Source organism: Ambystoma mexicanum, chromosome 4q (genome assembly GCF_040938575.1).
Source record: "Ambystoma mexicanum isolate Mex_15411 chromosome 4q, UKY_AmexF1_1, whole genome shotgun sequence".
Lineage (NCBI taxonomy): Eukaryota > Metazoa > Chordata > Amphibia > Caudata > Ambystomatidae > Ambystoma > Ambystoma mexicanum.
In genome coordinates, this window is record NC_090928.1 from 1,170,895,651 (window position 1) to 1,170,920,942 (window position 25,292).

A 25,292-nucleotide genomic window follows, 5' to 3' on the forward strand; every position below is an offset into this window, starting at 1 on the left:
AGCCCTCTAGATACGATACTGAATGTTCCGAATTTCTGGGAGCTGTAGTCCAAAAGATCTGCAGAGCCACAGATTGCTGTCCATTTTTATTGTACTGAATACAGGTTTAAAATCCAAATGAGATGTGTTTATGGTCACATATCTTTACAGGCTGCTACTGTCATTGTCCTTTCAGGATGAGGGACATTATAACCGTACTCTCTTTGCTCAACATGAACTGAAGCTGATAAGATATGTGGTCAAGTGCTGAGTTCCCACACTGGACCCAAATCCCGGTTCCAGCCCTTAACCAAAGTGTGTGATCCTGGGCAAATGTTTTGTCTTGTGCCAAGACTGGGAGACCCTGGATTTGATTCAGTTGGCATCTTGTCTATTTAAAACAAAATCTGCTCACGTGGTTTTCTAGACTATGGAGATGCTAACTGTATAATAGTGACCATTCCTATACTGCACACAACCAAGTTCTTTGGCTCTTGGCTAAGGATGTCAGTGATCATTTCGAAGTCGGGAATTTCGAATTCGAAAAGAATGCATTCCAAATGCCCGACACGAAAGAATCACTAACAGCACCCCCGGCCGCAGCCCCCAACACCCAAAACGTACCTCTGGCGGGGCACTTACTTGATCTCCGTCCCCACAACTCTTCTCCTGCGATGTGAGTTCGTCCTCCCCATTGCGGGGCAGAACGTCTGCCGCAAAGTCCCTATTTTTCTTGTTTTTTTAAAATCTCTCTTCGCCCCACACCCCGCTTTCCTTTTTGTGTAAGCGTGGGACACCCCCGCAACCCCTGAATTCCCATAAGGTCGATCAAGGGGAGCAGGGACACCCACGCAACCCCCACCACCCTGACTTTACTTTTTTTCGTTGACGAATTTGCCATTTTCTCCCTTTCGTTTTTTTCTGATTTTTATTTATTTATATATTTATTATAATTTTTTCTGCAGCTACCTTTGGCTAACACGTGCAAATGTCCTTCAGTTTTACTACCAGTGATGCCCTAGACTAGAGTATGAAAGTCTAATCACCCTTCTTGTAATGTTATATTTTGTGATGTCATTTCTGATGATGTCACTACGTGCGCAAAGTATGGGGCCTGCAAATTTGCTGCACAGGTCCCCGGAAATTCCAAGACAGGCCCCGGAGAAAAATCTAACAGGTCAATGCCCTGTATGCATGACAGTCCTAAAGCCTTGTTAGTTTTCTTTTGTGTATTGTGAGCGTATAAATGCCTTTGCCACTAATGTGACCCTTAATCTAGTCCTCTCCTTCTCCGCTTTCTGACACTCACACTTTGTTGTCTTGTCTTGTTCGTTCTCTCTGCGCCCTGAGGCCTTTGGACGAGTTGGCGCGTTATTAAAAAATAAAATAAATAAATGGGGTGGAAAAGGGGTGCACATGGTGCTGTACAGAACCGTGCACACCAGAAACTGCTTCTAATGCTCCTCCATTCTGAAGTGTTCTGCCAAACCATTTGCAAAGTTGGCTACCTTAGTTGATAAACGAGCATTGGCAAAGCCAATAGTTTTGTCTTTTGTGTAGACATGGGAAAGGTATTTAACAGGCATTGCTGTAATGGTACTAAATGGACATTATTTGTAGCAGCTTGAAAAGCGTGCACGCACCTGGGCATATCATAGTAGTGCCTGGCCAATGCCTATCTAATACCGATGCACAGGCCAACACTGTTGGCCTTGCCAACGCTTGTTCTTAACAGGACTTCAGTGAGGGACACACACACTGCTTATAAACCAAATGGCTGAAGCAGAACTGGTTAAGACATTTCAATTACACCAGTAGCAGCGCGTTTACAGCACCAATTAAACCATTCGCTCTCAGAAGACTTCTTTAAACGTACCCCGGCAGCCACTTCGAGTATAAAGTTTGATTTTAAGGCTTGATAGCGTTAGCTCAAAAGAGATCCCAGGAGGGTGGGGTTTGGGCAGTGAGGGGCAGTAAGTGGGTGGTAGTAGCCACAGAGATTTGCATAGCTACTGACAGTCAATGCAAATGGTTGGGTAAATAACCAAACAACACCTACAAGCTGTGTGTCCCTCCTCGCATGCCCTTCTCCCTAGCTGTAGTCTAATGCAATAGTTTCTACTTATAGGTGGCGCCTTTGCGCCATCTAATAGCTAAAACTAAAAATGTGGATATTTGCTCTGAATAAAGAGTAGCAGTAGGCATTTGTGGTGGGACCAGTCGCCAGCGCCCCATTCTTTCTAGGCAGAGACCTATACAATGGTGAAGGGGTTTCCTACTGACAGCAGACTATACAAGTCCCAGCTATAGCCCAGTTTTTAGGACCTAAAATGAGAGCTGTGCCTCTCGAGTCACTAAATAGAAAAGTTCAGAGAGGTTTTCAGCTTGACCACACAATGTACAAGTCATTTCCACTAAATTAAGTGAATGTATATTTTTCGTAACATATATTGTTATGGCATCCTGAACACCCCCACTGCATTGCGCTACTTCCTGTGTGTTAATGTGTGCGCCCGGATGCCTGTGGGCTAGGGCGCAGTGTAAATAAATAAATAAATAAATAAATATACTTGGTGAGTCAGTGAAACTAGAAATGTAACATTTCTCTCTTATCCACCCCAATGGATTCCAATAAAAATAGAACCTGCCCCACTAAATGAACACTGATGTACAAAAGAAAAAATGTGTATTTACAAAAAATAAGAAATGTCCATTATAGGGCTGCGCGTGGTTTGTAATGTGGTGATCAAGGCGCAAAGCCAAAGGGCCACACTGCTCCAGTGAAGTGTTGGCCCTGACAGGTATGATGGGTATGCTAATGATAATGATGGGTTATTCATCTGGGGCTTTCGCCAGCGTGCTATACATAGAACATTTAGACACAATTATTACCACCCAACCAAAGTTGGTACTCATTTATCAGTCTCATTAAGGATGGAAGGCTGAGTTGGCCCTGCCGGGACTAGAACCTGCGACTTGCTGGTCAAACACAGATCTGCAGCAAGAGCTCAGCTATCTTACCTGCTTATTTAACTTTGAAACAGACTCATCTCTGATTGCTCCCAATCCTTCATGCTAGGGGGAGGATGGCATCTTGGAGCAGGGAGTAGTTTTCAATAACATTGGGCCTCATTACAAGTGTGCATGTCCGGTAACAACGGTGCCAGTAAGCCTACCGGATCAGCACACTACGAGTCACACTATGGGACTCTATGGGAATGGGGAACAACATTTTACCGGCGTATGACTTCCCAGACTGCCGGGGTTGTAATGCCCTGGTGTTTTCGGCAAGCCAGGCACCGGTAAAATTGACAAGTCCGGCGGGAACCTGCCGGTTGTACCTGCACGGTTACCGCTGACCTTCTAATGAGGCCCATTGTATTACTACTGCAGTAAAACACAGAATGACACCCTTTCAGCCCATTACAGCCCAGGCCGGCGTTGGGTCGATATTCCCGCATCCATAAATCCATTTGCACACTTCAATTGGTTTACTATATTCAGACTACATGAAGCAGTGGCGAAGCAGGAGTTCATGCCTCTGCCCCTCTTAGGAGAAGGGCCATGACACTTACCCACAAGACCACTTGAATGTCTCATCATGAGGTCTGTGAAACTGATTGTTAGGGACGGCTTGTAATCTGCAGGAAATATATAAACACAGCTTTTAGGTTTAAAATGTGTGCACCTTTTATACTCAGCCCACTGAGAGGCAAAGGCTTATGGTGGGGTGAGAACACCCTTCCCTAGATTGCCCCCTCACCCTCGTCACTGGTGCGATCCCACAGTAAACAACTTCCATTTCCAGCACTGACTACAGGCAGTCAGGATCTCACCCTGTGTGCTATTTCTAACGGATGGAGTGGGCACCAGGTGCATGGGGCGAACAGCCGGCTGTAGCTGCCCTCATTCAGTGCATTCACTTCCTGCTGCATGAGGAGAGGAGGTCCTGCTTTCGCAAACACAGTGTCCAGATGCTCTGTGACCAGAGACTTCATAAAGGCAAGCTCTTATACTCGATTGTAATAAGGACTCCATGGGAGATTCCAACTTAAAATTATAAAAGTCTTGTCTGCCTCGCCCTTTTACTTCCCCACTACTTGGGGGAAGAAGCAGGGGTGCAATGTAGGTCCATGGCTTAGTGAAGGGGTCTACAGCCTGTGGTTGTCCACTTTTTTTGAACTACAACTCCCATGATCCCTCACCATTGAATGTAATATGTAGTGCTGCTTGGAGTTGGAGTTCAGTGGGGCAAAGCTGGCAGGCTCCTTACTTCATGTTTACCATCCACAGAATGAAGTAGCCCTGGAGCCAGTGTATACCATGAAAAAGACCTATCACGAGTTACTGCTGCAGTGGGAGTTGAAAAGTGGTGAACCAGGGTTCAGGAAAGACAAATGGGAACTAGACCTGGAAGCTTGGCAGCAGAACCTGCACCAAAGTGGGTACCACAAGCTCTTTCACTCCTTAACTAACAGAGCATCTTCGAAATATCCTGCCCCCTTTTCAATGCCAAGGTAAATTGGTAACATGTAATATTAACAAGTAAAGGCATTGGGAACTCACTGCTTGTTTAAGTGAAAGCAGGAAGTGTGGTGAAGAGATTATGAAAATACAGACCCTTTTTTGTCATTGTCCATTCTGAATATCATTCATGATCTGTGTTCAAGATGTGGCCTCTTAGACTTCTTGGTGGCATAATATTTCCATTCCTCATGATACATTTCCCTTGGACTGTTATTTGTTCTGGAACTTTCTGAGACTGCGACAGGCCATGCAGTGGTTGTGAACCATCATATTGTTCTATTCCTCTCCCAGATCTCTAACAGTGGCAACAATGCACTCCTCATCGGGAGCATCTGTAAACTGGTAGAAAGACATACAATCAATCCGCCTGTTGATTCTTACATGCAGGAACATGGGTAACTTCAACAATGTATTCCTGTGATTTAGCTGCTAATCTGGCAAGCCGCAGTGTCCGAGGTTTAGCCCATCCTGATTGCACTATATGTTCAAGTGGTTTACGATCCATTAACAAGTGAACTTGTCTTCCTTATAGGTATTAATGGAAGTGTGGAATTATCCATGCGTAGGCTAGCATTTCATTCTAGCTCACCAAGTAGTTGCATTCAGACTTAGCTAGGGATTTCAATGCATAGCCCCCTACCTAGTCTTGCTGGCGTTCCTTCAGGCTCAGCATGGCTCCAATGCTGTACGTGCTGACATCTACAGTGATGTATGGGTCTATAGAATTATCCCAGTGTCTGATGGGATTCCTCACAGGCCGTGGACCAATTTTAGACAATGCCTTTCTTGAGCAGCTGTGTCATTGGTTTAGTGTAATTTGAGAGTTTGTCTACAAACCTTGAGTAGGATTGGGTTAACCACACAATTTCTCTGGGGTAAGTGCTTGCTCTATTGGCTGAAGCAGATTCTCGTGTGGTTTGATGCCTTCTTGGTTTGCCCTGTATCCCAGGTATCCCACCGCTGACACTCTGGAAGAGCATTTCTCTTGTTGCAGTGTTAGCCCATCCTTTTTCAGGTTCTCCGTCACTGTTTATAGTGCTGTGTTATCCTCTTCCCAGTGCCATCACATGAACCAGTTCATCATCTAAATAAGTAGATGGCATTGCTTACTTTTTGCAGTAACTCGTCCATCATTCGCTGCCAAATTGAGGCTGCTGCTGATAGACCAATGGCATTCTGGTGAATTGATGTACTCCGAGTGGTGTTATGAACGCCGTGAGGTGCCTCCCATTCTTGTGCAGTGGCATTTGGTGAAATGCTTTCCACGTGTCTAACTTGGAGAATATTGTGGTCTGCACCCGTAGCTGCATGAGCTGGTTAGGAGGTGCTTATTATCTGCCACAAACTATCTGTTCAGACTCCTCAAATCGATGCACATGCGCCTCCAGCCTGTTTCATTTTGTTTTGTATGAACCTATGGCTCAACCAAGTCATGGCTCCCACTGCTTTGATGGTTCCATCTTTCGGAACTGGATGTAACGTATGCTTTATGGGGTTTGTTGATTTATGGAGGAGAATGCAGTGGGTGCTTTACACGGCCAGTTTTAGGTTGGAGATTGCTTCATGGTTGTTAATTATATCCTTCATTCCTTGCTCCTGTCTGCAAAGATCTAGTTTTATTTCACCTTTCCTTTGCTCATGCCATCCTAGTATCTGGTCACATGCATGAGTGGCCTACACTCGTACTCGTGTTTGACTTCCTTTAACTTGCAGTTAGCATTTGGTGTACCCCGAGAGGGTGACCTTGTTTCCTCCATGGAATCCAGGTATGACCTCTGAAGGTTTGAGTTTCAGGTCAGTGAACCCTGTGCAGGTTATCAGTGTGTCCATGAGATCCAACTCTACCTTTGCTAGCAGGTGCAGGTTCTCAGCGCGTCTATCAGCAAGTTCATAAGATCCGACTCTACGTTTTCTAGCAAGTGCAGGTTCTCATTGTGTTTACCAGTAAGTTCATATGGTGTGACTCTACATTTGCATTGGGTCTATTACTTGGTAATAGACCCAATGAGGTGCAGGTTCTCATTGGGTCTATTACCAAGTTCATAAGAGTCGACTCTATGTTTGCTAGCAGGTGCAGGTTCTCATTGCGTCTATCAGTAAATTCGTAAGATCCGACTCTATGTTTGCTAGCAGGTGAAGGTTCTCAGCGCGTCTATCAGCAAGTTCATAAGATCCGACTCTACGTTTGCTAGCAGGTGCAGGTTCTCAGTGTGTCTATCAGTAAGTTCATATGGTGTGACTCTACGTTTGCTACCAGGTGCAGGTTCTCATTGGGTCTATTACCAAGTTCATAAGATCCGTCTCTACGTTTGCCAGCAGGTGCAGGTTCTCAGTGCATTTATCAGTAAGTTCATAAAATACGTCTCTACCTTTGCTAGCAGGTGCAGGTTCTCAGTGCATCTATCAGCAAGTTCATAAGATCCGTCTCTACGTTTGCTACCAGGTGCAGGTTCTCAGTGCATCTATCAGTAAGTTCATAAGATCCGTCTCTACGTTTGCTAGCAGGTGTAGGTTCTCAGTGCATCTATCAGTAAGTTCATAAGATCCGTCTCTACGTTTGCTAGCAGGTGCAGGTTCTCAGTGCGTCTATCAGTAAGTTCATAAGATCCGTCTCTACGTTTGCTAGCAGGTGCAGGTTCTCAGTGCGTCTATCAGTAAGTTCATAAGATCCCTCTCTACGTTTGCTAGCAGGTGCAGGTTCTCAGTGCGTCTATCAGCAAGTTCATAAGATCCGACTCTACGTTTGCTAGCAGGTGCTGGTTCTCAGTGTGTCTATCAGTAAGTTCATATGGTGTGACTCTACATTTGCTAACAGGTGCAGGTTCTCATTGGGTCTATTACCAAGTTCATAAGATCCGTCTCTACGTTTGCCAGCAGGTGCAGGTTCTCAGTGCATCTATCAGCAAGTTCATAAGATCCGTCTCTACGTTTGCTAGCAGGTGCAGGTTCTCAGTGCATCTATCAGTAAGTTCATAAGATCCGTCTCTACGTTTGCTAGCAGGTGCAGGTTCTCAGTGCATCTATCAGTAAGTTCATAAGATCCGTCTCTACCTTTGCTAGCAGGTGCAGGTTCTCAGTGCATCTATCAGCAAGTTCATAAAATCCGTCTCTACGTTTGCTAGCAGGTGCAGGTTCTCAGTGCATCTATCAGTAAGTTCATAAGATCCGTCTCTACGTTTGCTAGCAGGTGCAGGTTCTCAGTGCATCTATCAGTAAGTTCATAAGATCCGTCTCTACGTTTGCTAGCAGGTGCAGGTTCTCAGTGCATCTATCAGTAATTTCATATGGTCCGACTCTACGTTTGCTGGCAGGTGCAGGTTCGCAATGCGACTATCAGTAAGTTTATGAGATCCAACTCTACGTTCGCTAGCAGGTGCAGGTTCTCAGTGCATCTATCAGTAATTTCATATGGTCCGACTCTACGTTTGCTGGCAGGTGCAGGTTCTCAATGCGACTATCAGTAAGTTTATGAGATCCAACTCTACGTTCGCTAGCAGGTGCAGGTTCTCAGTGCATCTATCAGTAATTTCATATGGTCCGACTCTACGTTTGCTAGCAGGTGCAGGTTCTCAATACGACTATCAGTAAGTTTATGAGATCCAACTCTACGTTCGCTAGCAGGTGCAGGTTCTCAGTGCATCTATCAGTAAGTTCATAAGATCCGTCTCTATGTTTGCTAGCAGGTGCAGGTTCTCAGTGCATCTATCAGTAAGTTCATAAGATCCATCTCTACGTTTGCTAGCAGGTGTAGGTTCTCAGTGCATCTATCAGTAAGTTCATAAGATCCGTCTCTACGTTTGCTAGCAGGTGCAGGTTCTCAGTGCATCTATCAGTAAGTTCATAAGATCCGTCTCTACGTTTGCTAGCAGGTGCAGGTTCTCAGTGCATCTATCAGTAATTTCATATGGTCCGACTCTACGTTTGCTAGCAGGTGCAGGTTCTCAATGCGACTATCAGCAAGGTTATGAGATCCAACTCTACGTTCGCTAGCAGGTGCAGGTTCTAAGTGCATCTGTCAGTAATTTCATATGGTCCGACTCTACGTTTGCTAGCAGGTGCAGGTTCTCAATGAGACTATCAGCAAGGTTATGAGATCCAACTCTACGTTCGCTAGCAGGTGCAGGTTCTCAGTGCATCTATCAGTAATTTCATATGGTCCGTCTCTACGTTTGCTAGCATGTGCTTGTTCTCAGTGCATCTATCAGTAATTTCATATGGTCCGACTCTACGTTTGCTAGCACGTGCAGGTTCTCAATGCGACTATCAGTAAGTTTATGAGATCCAACTCTACGTTCGCTGGAAGGGTCACTTTTGGCTCATGTATGTTGGTCCTTCAGGGGACTCGGTCTCCATGGAAGACGCCACCACTGCAATCTCTTTGCACCTTTCCCTGAATGTGCAGTTCTTGGTGTGGAGTCCTTGTTCCTTGCCTTTGGAACACGTTGCTTCTCTTGCTGGGCATTTAGGATCATTTGCTAGATGTTGCTTCTCGGCACATCTGTAGCATCTGATGTGCTCACTGTTGTATGCCGGTGTTTCAGGGCAATCGTGTATATGTGTCTCCTCGGAGCTTGCCCCTTTCTCTGTGATAATGCTTACATTTCCACCTGTTCCTTGTCCTCTGTATGGCTGCACCTGGCTGCTCTTGCAGTAACCAGTGCCTCTTCTAGTGTAGGGTTCTTTGGAGTTAGCTTCTGATCCTGGATGTTATGGCCTCTTCAGTCAATTAATTAAATACAAGAGGAACAATGCTCTTTTGCTCGCCAAAGAACGTACAATAGAAACCAGATGTGATGGGAATCAGTGACATTTTTACAATGGGTTGAGTTTGAGGGACATTCTGACCAGGTTGTGGAGGGGAGTCAATGTAACAGTCACTGGGGACAATACATGGGGGACGTGCATAGATTAAGGACAACCAACATTGGACATTTTTAAGGCTCGGCGTGTGACCATGTTGGGTGATGGGCTAGCGTGGAGGCAGAGGAAGTGAGGGACAAAGGCAGGTTAGAGGCGAGGGGAAAATGTCAGCCAGCAGGCAGATGAGAGGTAGGTTAAGAGGGTAAACCCGAGGTGAGGAGGTAGGCTTTTAGTTTGGATTATTATCACGGCTTGAATGCTGCTATCACGGGTTGTTGCACAATCACACGGAATCACCATTTCTCAGAGAGTTCCAGTGTAATCACCCATCAGGTCGGATGTCACTTGTCTTCTGGTGTAAGTGCTTAGTCTCAGTAGCATTATGCTCCCAGGGCCTCTAGACTCCTGTGCATGTGTTGCTTGGCTTCAGTGAGCGATTCATAGCAGTGTCTGCCCATATGAGAGGCTGAAGGGGCAGAATCGGAAACCCCCTGTGCCCTTCCACACCACGATTGTCCAGCAGCATCGCTCTTTTCCTGGCATCTGAGTAACCTGTCCCATCTGGTGCGCCTACGTTGCCTGGAAATGTTGATGATTTCACTGACGTCGTCTCTTTAAGTTGAACCTCAGTGTTCTTTACTTTTGAGTTTGGAATAGGGCCCAGCGTCGTCGTCTTAGTGCTGCACTAGGCATCCCACGCTGCTTCGCCACAAAAGGCACAGATCAATGCACATAGGTGGTGGTTACTAGCAGTGGTGCCTTGGGCTGTGTATGCCTGCCTACAGAGGCTTCATCATTCGTTTTAAAGGTGTTGTTAATAGATGAAATCACGGAGCGGTTTGTGTCTCTCCGTTCTCCTCCCTGCTGGTGTGTAAGGGTGGGCGAAAATCTGAAGCCGTGTTACCGCACAGACTGTGCAACCCGCACTTCACCAAGCAGGCTGTTTTCGGAAGTCTCTGCAGCACTGCCAAGTCTACTAAAAGCCGTCCACTCATTGAAGCATGGGTTGCTCGTGCGTGTGATAGCTCAGCTTTAGGACAGGATACTCCGAGTGAGACCTGTCCTGAAGCCAAGTTTTCAAATGCACAAGCAATCCATGTTTCAACAAGCAGACGTTTTCAGGAGACTGGTCAGCACAGGAAATCGAATACAGAAACTACCAAAGCCTCGCATTTTTGAGGCAGCTGTCCAAACAGGTATATGTGTCCCTCAATGTACAGACATTTTATTCTTAGGGTGAGTAGTGTGAGCAATCAAAAATGTGAAGCCCAACTTCCATTATTTGCTCAAAGGGGTTTCTTACTGAATCACTATAAGACATGTTTAAAATCAAAAACTGGTGGACATTCTTATGCTCCCATAATGCTCTTTGCTTTCAGGCAAATCACCAGGATTGGGTTCTATGAAGAGATGCTGTATTGCTGACCTGGCCTGGTCTCACACCCCATGCCATGCCTCCACCTTCCCATGGCCCCGCCCCACCTCCCCACAGCCTCGCCCCGCCTCCCCACAGCCCCGCCCCCTCCTCCCCACAGCCCCACCCTTGAAAGCTGAAAGGATGAGAGGGTTCCGCCAGTACATTTTTCCATTTCCAGCATTGGGGAGGCGCTCGGTTTACTGACTTAAACATTGCATCCACCGTGGTCTCTTCTTTCAGTTGCCGCAGCCGCATGGTGAGTTTGAACCACAGTCAGTTTGAGGACTTTAGCCAAGCACGTGGGCATGTGGAGGACGCTTTTTATTCGCAGAGACCAAGGAGCTGCATCATGTTGTGTATTATAAGAATAAGCGAGGTGCGAGGGGGCAAGCTAAAATGGTGGTGATGGGTGGGGCGCAGGTTGTCGCCGAGACAGTCCCATTGAGCATGCATTCAAGCCACCAGTCGAGTTCGAGCAAAGATGGCATGTTGGCAAGGTCTGAAAAACATCCTCATAGCGGTTACACTCGGGGGACCTGCAGGGCTGGTCATCCTGGCATTGCGCTCTGAAACAGCATGTACGTGCTGTAAAAGCACCTAACAAGCCAACAATAAATAAATAAATAAATGTGGGAAGGGAGGGTATGGGAACGGGCAGCTTATGGCTATGAGCCCTGAGTCAGTGAGGCCAAGCTATCCTATGTACGCCCAAGATCATGTTCAGTTGAAGTCATTGTTTGCAAATTGGACTCCATGTATGTCTTACTTGTCAGAATTAGTGCCACCTCCGGCATGTCTGCACCCGCCATGGTTTGTAAATAAGGGCGAGGATGATGGCAGCCAATATGAAGGCAGCAGGTTTTAAGATGCTACTGGGGCTGTAGATTTCACCGTAGCAAGAACTGCAGCGAAGACAGAAGCAGAATTATCCACAACATATACTCCTGAACTGTGTCAATCTAAGTTCTTAAAAAATCCCAGGTGAACTTTCCATGTCCAAACATCATTCTGGAGGTACTCTATATTGCTGTGTAAGGTTGGCGGACTCAGTGGCTTGATTGCAAGCGGGTGCCACGCCTCCATTTCACGCAGATCATCCACTCGCTACCAAACTGTTCCAGGCTCAGCTCTAGACTCAACAATCGTGTGTTATTCTTCTTCGAGATCCCTCAGGCTAATGCCGGTGTCTGGAGACATGGAAACCACCACACATGGTGACCCTGTCAAAATGGAGGATTAGCGCTGCCAGATCCACGCTGATGGATATGGATTAACAGGCCAAGCACGAGGAAAGAAATATTGCAGAACATTTGGGGTGAGTCACACCCCAAGGATATTGACACAAATATTATGCTAAGTATCACCACTTCAAGAGTTACAAATATATCCCTGAGACTAAGGTCATGAGCCCCCACCCAGTAAGAACATGAAGCACCATTGGCTCAGGTGGAAAGAAAAGCCAACAAGGCTAAGTGGCTAGCAGCTCTTGCTATCATGAGTGACACCCATTAAATGTCCAAAATGGCCAAAACAACAACAGTCTCAAAGGTGGGTGCAACCTTTAACTTCAACACTTCCAAGATGTCCTCAGAGTGCAACACCAACCGCCCCCAAGAAGTCCTCAAACTTTAACATAAACGGCCTTCAAGATGGCCGCATGGCTTTAATGCTAACAAACGCCAAATGGCAACATGGGTTTAACACCAACAAAAGAGCTGCATGAGTTTTAACGCCAACAGATGGCCGCATGGTTGTAACACAAACAACTTCCAGGACTGCTGTATGGGTGTAAAGCTCTCCTCCCTATAACATATCGATTAGCTCTGCGGTCCTAACATCGACCAAAATATTGTGTCCTCATCTCAAAAGAAACCGGAATGTCTTAAATTTCCCACTTCCCAAAATTATATCAATTATACTTTTCTATTTCGAGTTGATGGAAACTGCAAATTGCTGGTTCAAAGCCTGCTCTGTGCGTGGATCGAGGAGTAAGATGTGCTGACTTGTTCAAAGGAGGGCATTTTCAGAAGGAGGGGGCAGATCGCTTCTAGGGCAATCACAAGTCCCATGGTAGTGAATTCCTCAGGGCAAAGGAGCAGCCTCTCCGGGAGGAGTCTCAGAATTTAGGGGTTGGAGTGTTTAGTTTGCACCTACCTACAGCTACCTCCACCAACAAGCTGCTGGCCATATTTCCATTTGTCTCCAGAGGAGAGTAGACTCCCATAATCCCATCAGCCTTCAAGAGAGCTGCGTGGCTATAGCGGCACAAGTCCTCCAACAGCACCGCAAGGCTAAGACTCCAATATCTTCCTCTATTGCTAACTACAAAGTAAGTTTTGAGTGTGAAGAAAATACATATTTTGCAGCATTCAAATATATTTTTATTTGCTTAAAAATATTCAATTTTGGAATGTGACCTATGTACATTACTTGCTAAAATCCTGTATCTTCTAATTTCCCAAAATAAAGGAGAACAATCATTGTACCTCAACTTCTTGCCTGGAGCCCTGACTATAATTTCACATGTCCCCATTAAGAACTTCCTTGATATTACCCCACAAATCCCCAACAGCGCTGCATGGCTATAAACCCAAACATTCTCCAATAGAGTAGCACGGCTATGGTGGCACACACCCCCTGTGAGAGCAGCATGTCAATGATCTTAAATATTCTCCATTGGATGTGCATGGCTACAACTCTACACAGTCTGAAAGGGAGCTGCATGGCTAAGCCCCAGGGATCCACTTAAACAGGAGAGCTGCATAGCTATAATCCCACAAATCATCTAGGAGATGTGCATGGTTATAACCCTACAAACCTTCAAGAGAGGTGCCTGTCTATGACTGCACATCTGCCAGGAGAGCTGCATAGCTATAATCCCACAAATCATCTAGGAGATCTGCAAACCTTCACGAGAGGTGCTTGTCTATGACTGCACATCCGTCAAGAGAGCTGCATGGCTATAACCCTGCAATGCCTACCATGAATGCTTATAAACCCATGCATTCCCCAGGAGAGCTGTGCAGCTATAACCCCACAAATCATCTAGGAGATCTGCATGGTTATAGCCCTACAAACCTTCAAGAGAGGTGCCTGTCCATGACTGCACATCCGGCAAGAGAGCTGCATGGCTTTAACTCCACCATGCCTCAAAAAGAACAGAATGCTTATACACCCATGCATTCCCCAGGAGAGCAGTGCAGCTATAACCCCACACATCGACACAGAGAACGGTGTGGATTCAACCCTAGCCAGCATTCAAGACCACTATGGCTCATCCTCTCCCATGGCTTCCTAGGTTATTCTTATGCAGATGGCACACACATTATTGTGAGGCTTGACCTTTCTCTGGATGAGACTGTGTCTAGGTTTAGAGACTGCCTGGTGGCCGTGGCTGAATGGATGTGCAATAATTGGCACAAGCTGAATGGCGACAAGACCGTAATGGTAGGCCCTCCCTCGGGCATGGTTCTTTGGACTCCACTTTTCTGGCCTTCATCGCTTGGCCCTTTTCCAATTCCTATACTGGCTGTGAAGGATCTGGGGGTAAGAATATCAGCTTCTCATTGTGCTGAAGACCAGATTAGCGCAGTGTGACAGAAAGGTTACTTCCAGCAAAAATGTCAGCGTAAGGTCCTTCCATTCATACCTGTCCAATGTAGGGCTCGGGTAGACGCTTCTCTTGTTCTGTCTTCACTGGACTATTGTAACTCGCTTTATATGCCTTTCTGATCCAGTGTCTACAGGTGCTGCAGAATTCCGCATTGCTCTGACGTCTAGTCGCTCTCACATTACTTCTGTACTCCGTTATCTGCACTGGCTCCCTGTGGCTAAGCGCATTCACTTTAAATGGCTGTGCCCGGTTCATTGTGCATTTTATGGTACTGGTGCAGAATATTTGCAAGCAAAATTCCACCCTTATATTCCTGATGGGGTTCTCCGCTCTGCTGAGCCCTGTCTGATCCCTATTCCACGCGTTAAATGCTCTCGTACTGGGGACAAGTGTTCTCTATAGCAGCTGCTTAACTTTGGAACCCTCTCCCATTGATACCTTGCACTATGGAGAAACACCTATTATTTAGGCGGTCTCTGAAGTCTTACCTTTTTTTATTTCTTTGGTTCTTCCTCTAGTTGCCATTCCTTCTGCCTGCCGTTAGCACCAAGATGCCGTTGGGCGCATGTTGCACTTTGCACATTTTCTCAACATAACATAATCGTTGCAGCTTCCAAGAGGCCTGCATGGCCATCAACTCATCAATGATAGTGGATAAATGGAGTACACCTGCACCCACCATGCAAGACAGCTGGATGGTGGCAAATCCATCAATCATCTAAGAGACCTGCATGGCCGTAAGTGCATCAATGAGCTAAAATAGCTGCACGACTGTAAATCCATCAATGATCCAAGAGACCTGCAGCAGTACAACTTCACCCATCCTCCAAGAGAGTTGCATGACTGTACACCCTTCACTGATCCAAGAGACCTGCAGGTGTACAACTTCACCCATCCTCCAAGGGAGCTGCATGACTGTACACCTTTCACTGATCCAAGAGACCTGCAGGTGTACAACTTCACCCATCCTCCAAGAGAGCTGCATGACTGTACACCCTTCACTGATCCAAGAGACCTGCATGTGTAGAAATTTACCCATCCTCCAAGAGAGCTGCATGACTGTAAACCCTTCACTGATCCAAGAGACCTGCAGAAGTACAACTTCACCCATCCTCCAAAAGAGGTGCACAACTGTAAACCCTTCAGTGATCCAAGAGACCTGCAGAAGTACAACTTCACCTGGTTATATGTGATTTTACCAATGGACATTACAGAGTGATACATTTCAGTGTGGTCAAAACACCGAAAAACTCTGAATTTTCCAGCCTTATAACGCCACCCCAACCCCATTCAGACCCGTTTTAACCCCTTACCCCACTACCATTTATATATTTATTTAATGTTTTCAGTGTTAATGTCTGCAGTGAAATGTACCACTCTGTAATGTTTTAGATAAATTGACTGGGTACCCTTTAGCCAACCTCCAAGATAGTTTCATGACTGTTAATCCACCACTGTTCTAAGAGACCTGCCTGGCTGTAAACCCATCAATGTGCAGGGGGAGCTGAATGACGGTAAACTCATTAATGATCCAAGAGGTCAACAGGAGGATAACTTCGCCCATCCTTCAAGAGATCTGCATGGCTACAAACACACTTGCCTCCTAGAGAGCTGCCTGGTAGAGCCACTCCCAGCCTCCATGGGCACGGCATGGAAGAACCACACCAAACCTCCATGACATGTGCATGGCGAGAACAGCAACCTGCCTCCATTAGTGCTGCAGAACTACCACCAGCATCCATGCGAGCTACATGGCAGAACCACACCAAGCCATCGACAAGGCGGCATGGCTGGAACCGCACACAGCGTCCAGGACAGTTGCCTGGAAGAACCCCACCCAGCCTTCAAGAGAGCTGCATGGCTAGACCACACCCATCCTCAGAGAGCTGAATGGCAGAACCACATACAGAACTAATGAAAGATGCATGGCTGGAACCATAGCCCGCCTCAATGGGAGCTGCCTAACTAGAACCTGAGCTAGCCGCAACGAGAGCTGCATGGCTAGAACCCTGCCCAGCCACCACGAGAGCTGCATGGCTAGTACCACACCCAGCCTCCAGGAGGTCTGCAGGAAAGTGGCATGGCTAGAACCACACCAAGCTGTCTCCATGACAGCGGCATGGCTAGACTCACAACCATCCTCCATGACAGCCGCATGGCTAGAATCCCACCCAACCTCCATGTGACCCACCCTCTATTTGCCCAATGCAGTAAATAGCCAATGTGGTGTGGGGGGGATAATAGGGTGCTAGCGGGAGGCTTAGGGCGCACTGGGCACTAGGGGAAAACCAGAGGGGGGCGCCCTCCTTGCTCCCTCCCTGGCTCCACCACTGATGCCAACACAATATTAGGTGACATTATAAAGATAGGAGTATTTAAAATACCACATACTTTTCCTAGTTCCACCATGCTCTTCCAGGTCCTAAATGCTGCGCCTTTTATAGCAGCATTTCAAAAATGTTGTGGCCGATTTCAAAATGAGAAATGTTGCATTTTTTATGCAAGCACAACATCGCTATAAACGGGGTGGTCTTTACTGTGCCCCCGGGAACTCCCCCGCCCCCACCTTGCATTTATTTTACAGGGCCCCATTACTCCCCAGTTAGGTTTCCTCTATAGAAAATCACATGCAAAATTCCAAGGTGGGGCTTGGAAAAAAGTGAAGGAGGAAGGGGACATGGTAAGGAAGGAGCGCATGATGGCGACAGAATTGCAAGGAAATGGGACGTGGGAGTGACAAAGTCAGGAGATCTGGGGGTGTCTGAAGAGACTTTGCAAGACTGAGAAGGACACACAGGGAACAGAGCTGAAGGGAGCCCGACTGTATCTGGGCAGCTTGGCTGCTCCACATCCTGAAGTCACTCATGACTGGTAAGACAACAAAGTCGCCTGGCATTAGCTGCTCACAGGACCTGTCGGGGACGTTCCCCCCACTACCAGGGTCAGCACCAGGAGCTGAAGTTCTCAGCGTATTACTGCCAGGGCACACGGTGCTCTCTCTGCATGCCTGGCCACGGAGCGTTCAACCGAGTCACTGCCAATCCCAGCCCAGGCGTCACACACAGGCCACTAGTTCAGTGGGGGAAGCTGGGCACTACACAAGTGCACATATTGAGAACACTGCAGTGTTACATGCTGTCTCATGCCTCTATGTGGTATTATTGTAACATTATTCTGGCTTACATAGTCTTGTCCTATTTATGTATTGACCTGGGGTTGTTTTATTCTTTATAATGCTTAGCGTCCATCGCACTCGTTTCAAGACATCCCCTTGGGCTGTTTTGTGCTGTGTTTTCAGGACTGATGAGAGACCCAAAGTTTTCTGATTCATGAGAGAAGGGAACAGACCAGGACTCTAAGGGGAATAAGAGAGATGGAAACATATTTGAAAAAAAAACTTGGAATGTTTCTTAGAGTTGCATGGCACTAATAAACACTTAGATTTTGCTGTTTTTTATCAAGTATGAATGGACGGAGGGATCATCGAATTTTGGGTCATGAAGGAATACGATGTTACCTTATTTGGACCAAAACCGGCCATTACATTCAGATCACCACTGGGAAACCGCCCACATTCGGATGACTGAATGGTTGAAATTGAAGCCTTTTGTATGTATCGTCAACTGCACTTACCAAGTAAGTTCCTGGTCAAGTCACTTCCTGCCCATCTAGGGTCACGCGTGTGCAAGCACACAGAACTGTTACCGATGTTACAAGCTAACATACACTGTGCCTTTAAGGCAGACCCACGTGGGAGGGAGACACGTGGGCCATAGGAGGAGGAGGAGGAGGAAGGGAGACCCACAGGGTTTCCTTCAGTTGTGTAGAGAATAAAGTTACAAGCAGTGCACCTGTGTCGTTATTCCTGAAGGAGGCGCTACTCCGGAGCAACAACAGGTAACGAGGCAGATGGACCCTAATCACCCCGACCCACTTCCGCCTACGTCCAGACGATGACACGTCCTGTCAGGAGAGCAGCGATCCCACTGTACGTGTGTACTGGAAGACCAGCGATCCCGCTGTCCTCGTGACTCAAGCAATCCCGCTGGATGCAAGTCGTTAGGGCGATTCCGCCTGCCTGCTGCTGTGCCGGCAATCCCCCGCTCCTTAGGCCGATCCCACCCGCCTGCTCCCATTCCGGCTATCCTGCTGCTGCTCTCCTTGCTCCTCGCAGCGCCTGAAGGCAGCGTACTTTTGACTGTTGCTGTGGGCGCGAGCTCTACCTGCGACCCCGCCCGCCTATTTCATACGAGCGATCCTGTCGTGGCAATTCCTCAATGCGCCAGGAGGCATGTGCTTCAGGATAATCAGTCAGCCTGCCCACCTGCTTAACACCGGCGATCCTGCAGTTGAGATTCCTCATTGCGCCAGGAATTGCATACTTTGACCTGCCTACAGTGATCCCGCCCACGCCCACACTGGGGTGACAATTTGAAACAAGTTCCCTGCAACGCCGCCTTCCTGTCTCTGAATGCTCACTCCTCCACAGATAGGGGAACCCAGCTGAAAATGTGGGATATGCCATTTGGGTCGCAAAGCAACCACAAACACAAAGGGAGTTACCCAGCCCAGGTTACGGAGATAGCAACACAAGCAGCAGCCATACACTATGAAGGAGCTGAGCTACCACTGTGTCGCCTATCCATTGCCAAGTAGCCCAGTAAAGACCAAAAGGGAGGGTTTGCCTCCACCACATCCACGGCCAGACCGCTTTTCAACACCAGGATGGATCCGGCGTGCAAGCTACAGAGACCCAACAAGCCATTGTGGTAGCCACGTCCAGAGTGGCCTTCCTATGGATGCCACTCCCTTTCACTCTTATTCTCCCAATCACAAGGGCCTGAGATTGTTGGAATGGTTTGAAGAGTGCCAGGATTTCGTCAACGCTGCAGGGGAAGACAAGTCACCCTCCCTCCCTGACATCTTCACCAACCTCGCAGGGAAAGAGAGCATGGCCATCATAAAAAAAATCCCGAAGGAGAAAGAGACAGATATGAAACCTAATCGGAGCACTGAACAAAAAGCTTGTCATTCATCACAACTGTGACTATGAAAGATATGTTTTCAACCAATGCACGCAGCAAGCACAAGAGACTTTGCCAAAAAGCAGTACACTTCCAATTCTCTCAGTTCTCCATGGATGAGGCAATCAGACGTCATGTAATTGAGGGATGCATCATCCCCAATTTTAGGAAACAATTATTAAAAAAACCTCTTCCCATTGACACGGTCATAGAGATGGCCAGGATCTATCGAAGAGTGGATGCCCACGCGGCGTCCATTGAGAACACCCCTACCAAGAAACAGGACAAAGGAGAACTGGTAGCAGCGCTGCAAACGCAGAAACCGGGTGACCGGACACCGCTCGCATTCCTTCCACCCTCCCGATATCCTAACATGATCCAGAGGCTCTGCTACAGATGCAGGCTAGCCTTCACTCAAATTGCAGCAGGGAGGGCCATTTCCAGATCGTCTGTGAGGCGGGCAGACCATTTACGACCCTGAGGACAGTCCCTGCTAACACATGGAGACAAGGGAACAGGGCACACCCGTACCCAAAAAGCAGGGGAAGGCCACAGCAAGGGTACACTCCAGGCCCTCGAAACTACATGAGGGCAGTCGAGGAGTCACCTGAAGAAGGATACACCGAAGGGCATGACCAACTCCCCCAACACACACGCTATGGAGATGAGTATGACGACCCACCATACCCATTTCACGGTCATGTCACAAATCCAGCAGACCAATACTTTGGATACCACTCCGACTTCGACCAAGAGTACCCGGGTGAGTATGTCAACTTGATATAGGATGGCCAGGAGGCAGAGGAAGCACTGAAGGTGGCTATCAGCATAGGGAAGAAAATACACCTTTTCCTGATCGATACAGGGGCAACTGTAAACATCATGGGGGAACAGGTATTTTTGCAAGTGGCTGACAGGAACACCTTGTCCAAGTCACGTGCACAGATTTTCCAGTGGGGTGCCTCTCACCCACTGCAATCAGTTGGCCAGTTCCAACAAACACTACTCCACTAAGGGCGATCGATGGAGGCCACCATTCGCACCATCCGTAGCCCCACGAAAGGAAGCTGTCTACTCAGTTACAAGAATGCAACATCAAGGTCTTATCAACATCCACTACCAGGACACTAATGTTGTCCAGTCATCCATGGCCCCACAGAACCCCAGAGACTCCAAATGCATGCTCACTACAACACCTCTGTCCAAAGATGCCATCCAGGCCAAGTTTCCACAGTTGTACCAGGGGCTGAGCAGGCTCAAAGGAAAGGTTGTCAAGTTACACAATGACGAAGCAGCTACACCCATGCCGCAACACCCACAGAGATTAGGGTTCCAACTCCAAGAAGCAGTATCCCAGGAACTCACTCAACTACTACAAAATGTCATAATTGAACGGGCCACAGGACCCATACCATGGATCTCCCCACTGGTGGCGATCCCAAAAGACGGCAGCAAGATAAGACTTCATATCGACCCGAGAGTCCCGATCACCGCCATCCAACGTGAGCATCACCCTAGCCCTATTATCGAGGACATGATTGTGCAGCTGAACAAAGCCACCCTGTTCTCCAAACTTGACCTCAACCAGGGGTATCACCAGTTGGAGCTACACCCTGACCCCAGAATCATCACCACCTTTTCAACACATGACGGCCTCTTTAGGTACAAGAGATTACATTTTAGTATCCCCTCCGCTACAGAGATATTTCAAGAGGCCCTTCATCAGGTGATGTTCCCCATCAAGTCAGCATTAAACTACATTGACGACATCCTGGTGTTCGGAACGTCTTAAGAACAGCACGACCAGGCACTGCTGGAAATGTATAAGGCCCTACAAGAGGCTAGTCTGACCCTCAACCTAACAAAATGTAACATCAACACGAGGAAACTCAGATTCTTCGGCCATATTTTCTCTGATGCTGGAATGGCCCCAGACCTGGATAAAGTTAGGACCACCACCAACCTGGCAGCCCCCATCCAGGTAGCAGAGGTCCACTCCTTTCTAGGCATGGCCAGATACTATGCCAGGTATCGTCTGCACTACGTGTCACAAACAAAACCGCTCCGGTGGCTCCTTCAGAAGGACACCAAATTCGATTGGACACAGGAATGCCAGAAAGTGTGTCTCGGCATTGAAACTGCACTGGTGGAAGCAAAGTGCCTGGCCTATTTCAATCCCAATTAGCACAGTGAGATCATTGTTGACGAAAGCCCCGTCGGATTGCGGGACATCCTCGCACAGACCAAAGACAAAGACGCACACCTCAAACACATTGTGGCATATGCAAGCAGGGCTCTGTCCTGCACGGAACAAGCACACTGACAGAGCGAGAAGGAGAGCCTGGCTGCGGTCTGGGCATGCAAACACTTTCACAACTTTGTAATTGGCAAGACATTCACGCTCATCACTGAGAATCAGGCGTTCCTCTTGGTGTTTGGAAACCCTTGCACCAAGATGCCTCTCAGGATTGAATGGTGGGGCATTCGCCTACAAGACTATGACTATACAGTGACCACAGGCCGGGGGGGACCAGAATCCAGCAGATTACATCTTACGCCACCCGGGTGGGGACCAGGCCTCACGGAAAGATGATCTGGAGTACATCAACTATATCACGGCCAATGCGCTACCACCTGCACTCACGCTGGAAATGGTAGCTCAGGAATTAGCAAAGGACCCGTCCATGGCTTTGGCCACCCAACTTACAAACGGAAACAAATGGAGTGATTATCGCCGGCAGCTCACTACGAACCCAGAGGCAAACAAGAATTGGCTGTAGTGAACGACACAATCCTGCTCAGAGGGGTGCCAACTCGTGATATCGCCGGTGTTGAGAAGATCAGTCATACATACAGCTCATGAGGGTCACAGAGGGGCCGAAAACACAAAGGAACAACTAAGACTTCATGTATGTTTTCCGTACATGGACACACTGATAGAGGACCTAGTGCAACAGTGCTTACCATGCCAGTGCACAGCTCGAGTCGATCCACCAATACCATTACAGCCTAGACAGATACCAGAAAGACCAGGGACAGAGTTACAGTTGATTTGTATGGGCCAATGGACACCGAGTAATACCTCTTAGTCTTCATTGGTGAGTTCTCACGGTTTCCCATCTTGAAAAGGACACTGTCAACAGCATTCCCGCAAGTGGCAGCACTCATCGACAAAGTGCTCAGTGAATGGGGGATCCCAAAGACCATCAACTCAGACAGTGGACCCCCGTTTAACAGCCATGACTTTACAACCTTCACCCGCCATCTGGGGTTTGTTCACCAGAAGATAACACTGCGATGGCCCAAGGCAAATGGGATGACTGAAAGATTCATGCCCTCCATCAAAAGGACCATTCAACGAGCATGCATTGAGGGAATATCCCCTCACCAAGCTCTTTGCAGCATTCTGAGAGACTATCGAAACACGCTGCATGAAGCCACGGGGGAAGTCACCATCAGAGATCATGATGGCATATCGAGTGAACACCAGGATCATTAACATACCACCAGATTGAGGCGACAAGGATGTTGAGATAATAAGACGAGACACTGCAGGAAGCAACAAGACAAAGAAGAAACTAATCGCAGGAGAAGGGTGAGGCCAAAGGAGCTGGCAGTAGGGGAAGAGGTCCTTGTGAGACAACAGGAACAAAGGAAAACTGACCCCTGATACCGGCCATGTCCACTCAGTATCACAGCAATAAAGGGGTCAATGATAACTGTGGGGAACGAAGATCAAGAGGTGACGAGAAATGCGTCCTAGTTCAAATGACTGGTTAAGGGCGATGAAAGCACCAGTGAGAGAACGGAATATGAAGTGGAAAGAGCAGAACCCGTAGACGAGCCATGGCAGCCTCCCCCTTCAGATGAAGAAAGCTCCCAAGTTCAGCCACTAGAACATCCACGGGAGACAGGCCATGATGGCGGGGGTCGCCCACTGCGGAGGATCAAGAGACCAAGGCGATTGGTAGAGGAATGCTGAGACCGACCAAATAACATTTGTGGGGGGTGATGTTACCAATGTTACAAGGGAAAATACACAGTGCCTTTAAGGCAGACCTACATGGGAGGTAGACACGTGGGCCGGAGGAGGAAGGGAGACACACAGGGTTTCCTTCAGTTGTGTAGAGAATAAAGTTACAAGCAGTCCACCTGCGTCCTGTGTCGTTATTCCAGAGGGAGGCCTTACAATCAGGCAACAGGTACCTTCCACCCTACAGGATCTGATTGTGCAATAGCCAGTCTGTGTGATAGCCACTGGCTCACACCTAGTAATTCAAACGACTGCTTACTCCAGCCCTTTCCAAACCCTGACTACATCTGGCACTCTGCGTATCACGGATATTAGGAACAGCTATTGCCATGGGGCAGCGGGGAACATTACAATTGTGCACGCCTTTTACAAGGTGGAAGGCCGCCATCTTTCTTTCAATCTACGGTTTAACCGCCTTCGTGCTCAGTGTAGCCAACCCTTGTTTATCGAGAGAGAAACAGGTTGTGTTGCCAGCACACCATTGCCTTAAGGTAGTGGAGTCAGTCTAAGAAAGGAGTGATTGTTCCATTAAAAATAGGCACAGCGATAAAATGGGCAAATTAAATGACCACTTCTTTTTCACATTGGCGGCTGGTGAATTTTTTAATTGGATGGGCGCTAATGTTTCCCACGAATATGCAGGGACGGCCGAGCATAGCAAGGGAACCTGAACAAACCACGAGGGAGTGCTACCCCAATAAAACTTTGAAAATAATGTGTTAAAATGGTGCATTTTACAGCCAACTTTCTGTAAAAAAAATGAGTAAAAAGCAACACAGTTCGCAATCGGTTTTGTGGGGTTACACGTGAAAAGATTCAATTGATACAAGTCCCCAACAGAGTACAGGACCATTTTCCAATGCATTGTCATGATATGTCCTCGATAAATGCCAGCATCACATTTTTTTCATGCTGGCTGTGCCCATACACGTCCATGCAGGCTGCACTAATAAATGCAAGAACATACCTTTGTTGGTTTATATGTCCAGACTGGCTGGACCAATGTTGGCCAGTATGGCCACGTGAGAACACTCATAATTATTACTTTACCTTTAATGCCATGCTACAATATATCCAGGCAAGCTACACCGATGCAGGGCCCTCTAGCAGTACCTCACCCCTGTACCCAAAATTGCTGAGGTCTCCTGTGAAGTGTTGTGCCAAATTAGAGGGCACAACCTGAGAAGAACAAGGATAGACACTGATCCCTCCCAAAGCAAGGCGCAACCAAACCCTTTGAAGTCACCATGTTTGTAGGCACTATGTTTGAACGTGCTCCTCTTAAGACGGAGGCAAACAAAATGTACCCAATGGGTGCAAGGCCAAATATACCAAAAAAGATAGAAACACTCGCATTTCTAAGGGGTAAACAAGTGCAATAGGGGGAATTTACAAGTGGAAGAGGTCATGAAGTGCGACTGTGTTTCATCAGAAGCAGCAAACAAATTCACACGTGCCTGGGTCAGATGGCAAAGAGCCACAGTAGTAAGGAGAATATTGTCGCAGAGTTTAAGACGCCTTAATCCAACGCTGATATACCAATAACACCATCTCCCCTAGAGAAAGTAGCTAATGAAAAGTTATGTCAAACATGTTTTCGGTTGACCGTACATTACAAGGTTTGGTGAATGAGTAACGCCAAACTGGCCAGATTCTAAGCACAGAGAACAAACAGCCAATGACTGGCCCCCCTCCCAGACTATGCTCACCTCTACTCTCACGATCATTTCCTCTGCCTTCCTCTCCTCTGATGGTCCCTTTTCTGTCCTATACTCAATCATAGCAACACATCCTATACTCCTTCCTGTTCCATCCAGTTTCCTGATCGCCATTGTTGTC

General features: G+C 47.5%; 1 protein-coding gene across 3 annotated transcripts in view; it reads right to left on the reverse strand.

Moving 5' to 3' along the window:
• Positions 1-25,292, reverse strand: part of DAAM2 (dishevelled associated activator of morphogenesis 2) — an 858,328-nt gene that overhangs the window by 619,654 nt on the left and 213,382 nt on the right. The window contains exon 1 of one of the 3 annotated variants that reach the window (XM_069608750.1): positions 18,030-18,049. The exons of the other annotated variants lie outside the window; for them this stretch is intronic. The gene's annotated coding sequence lies outside the window, so the exon portion shown is untranslated. Of the gene's footprint in view, positions 1-18,029; positions 18,050-25,292 lie in introns of those variants that run through there. 3 annotated transcript variants of the gene reach the window in all.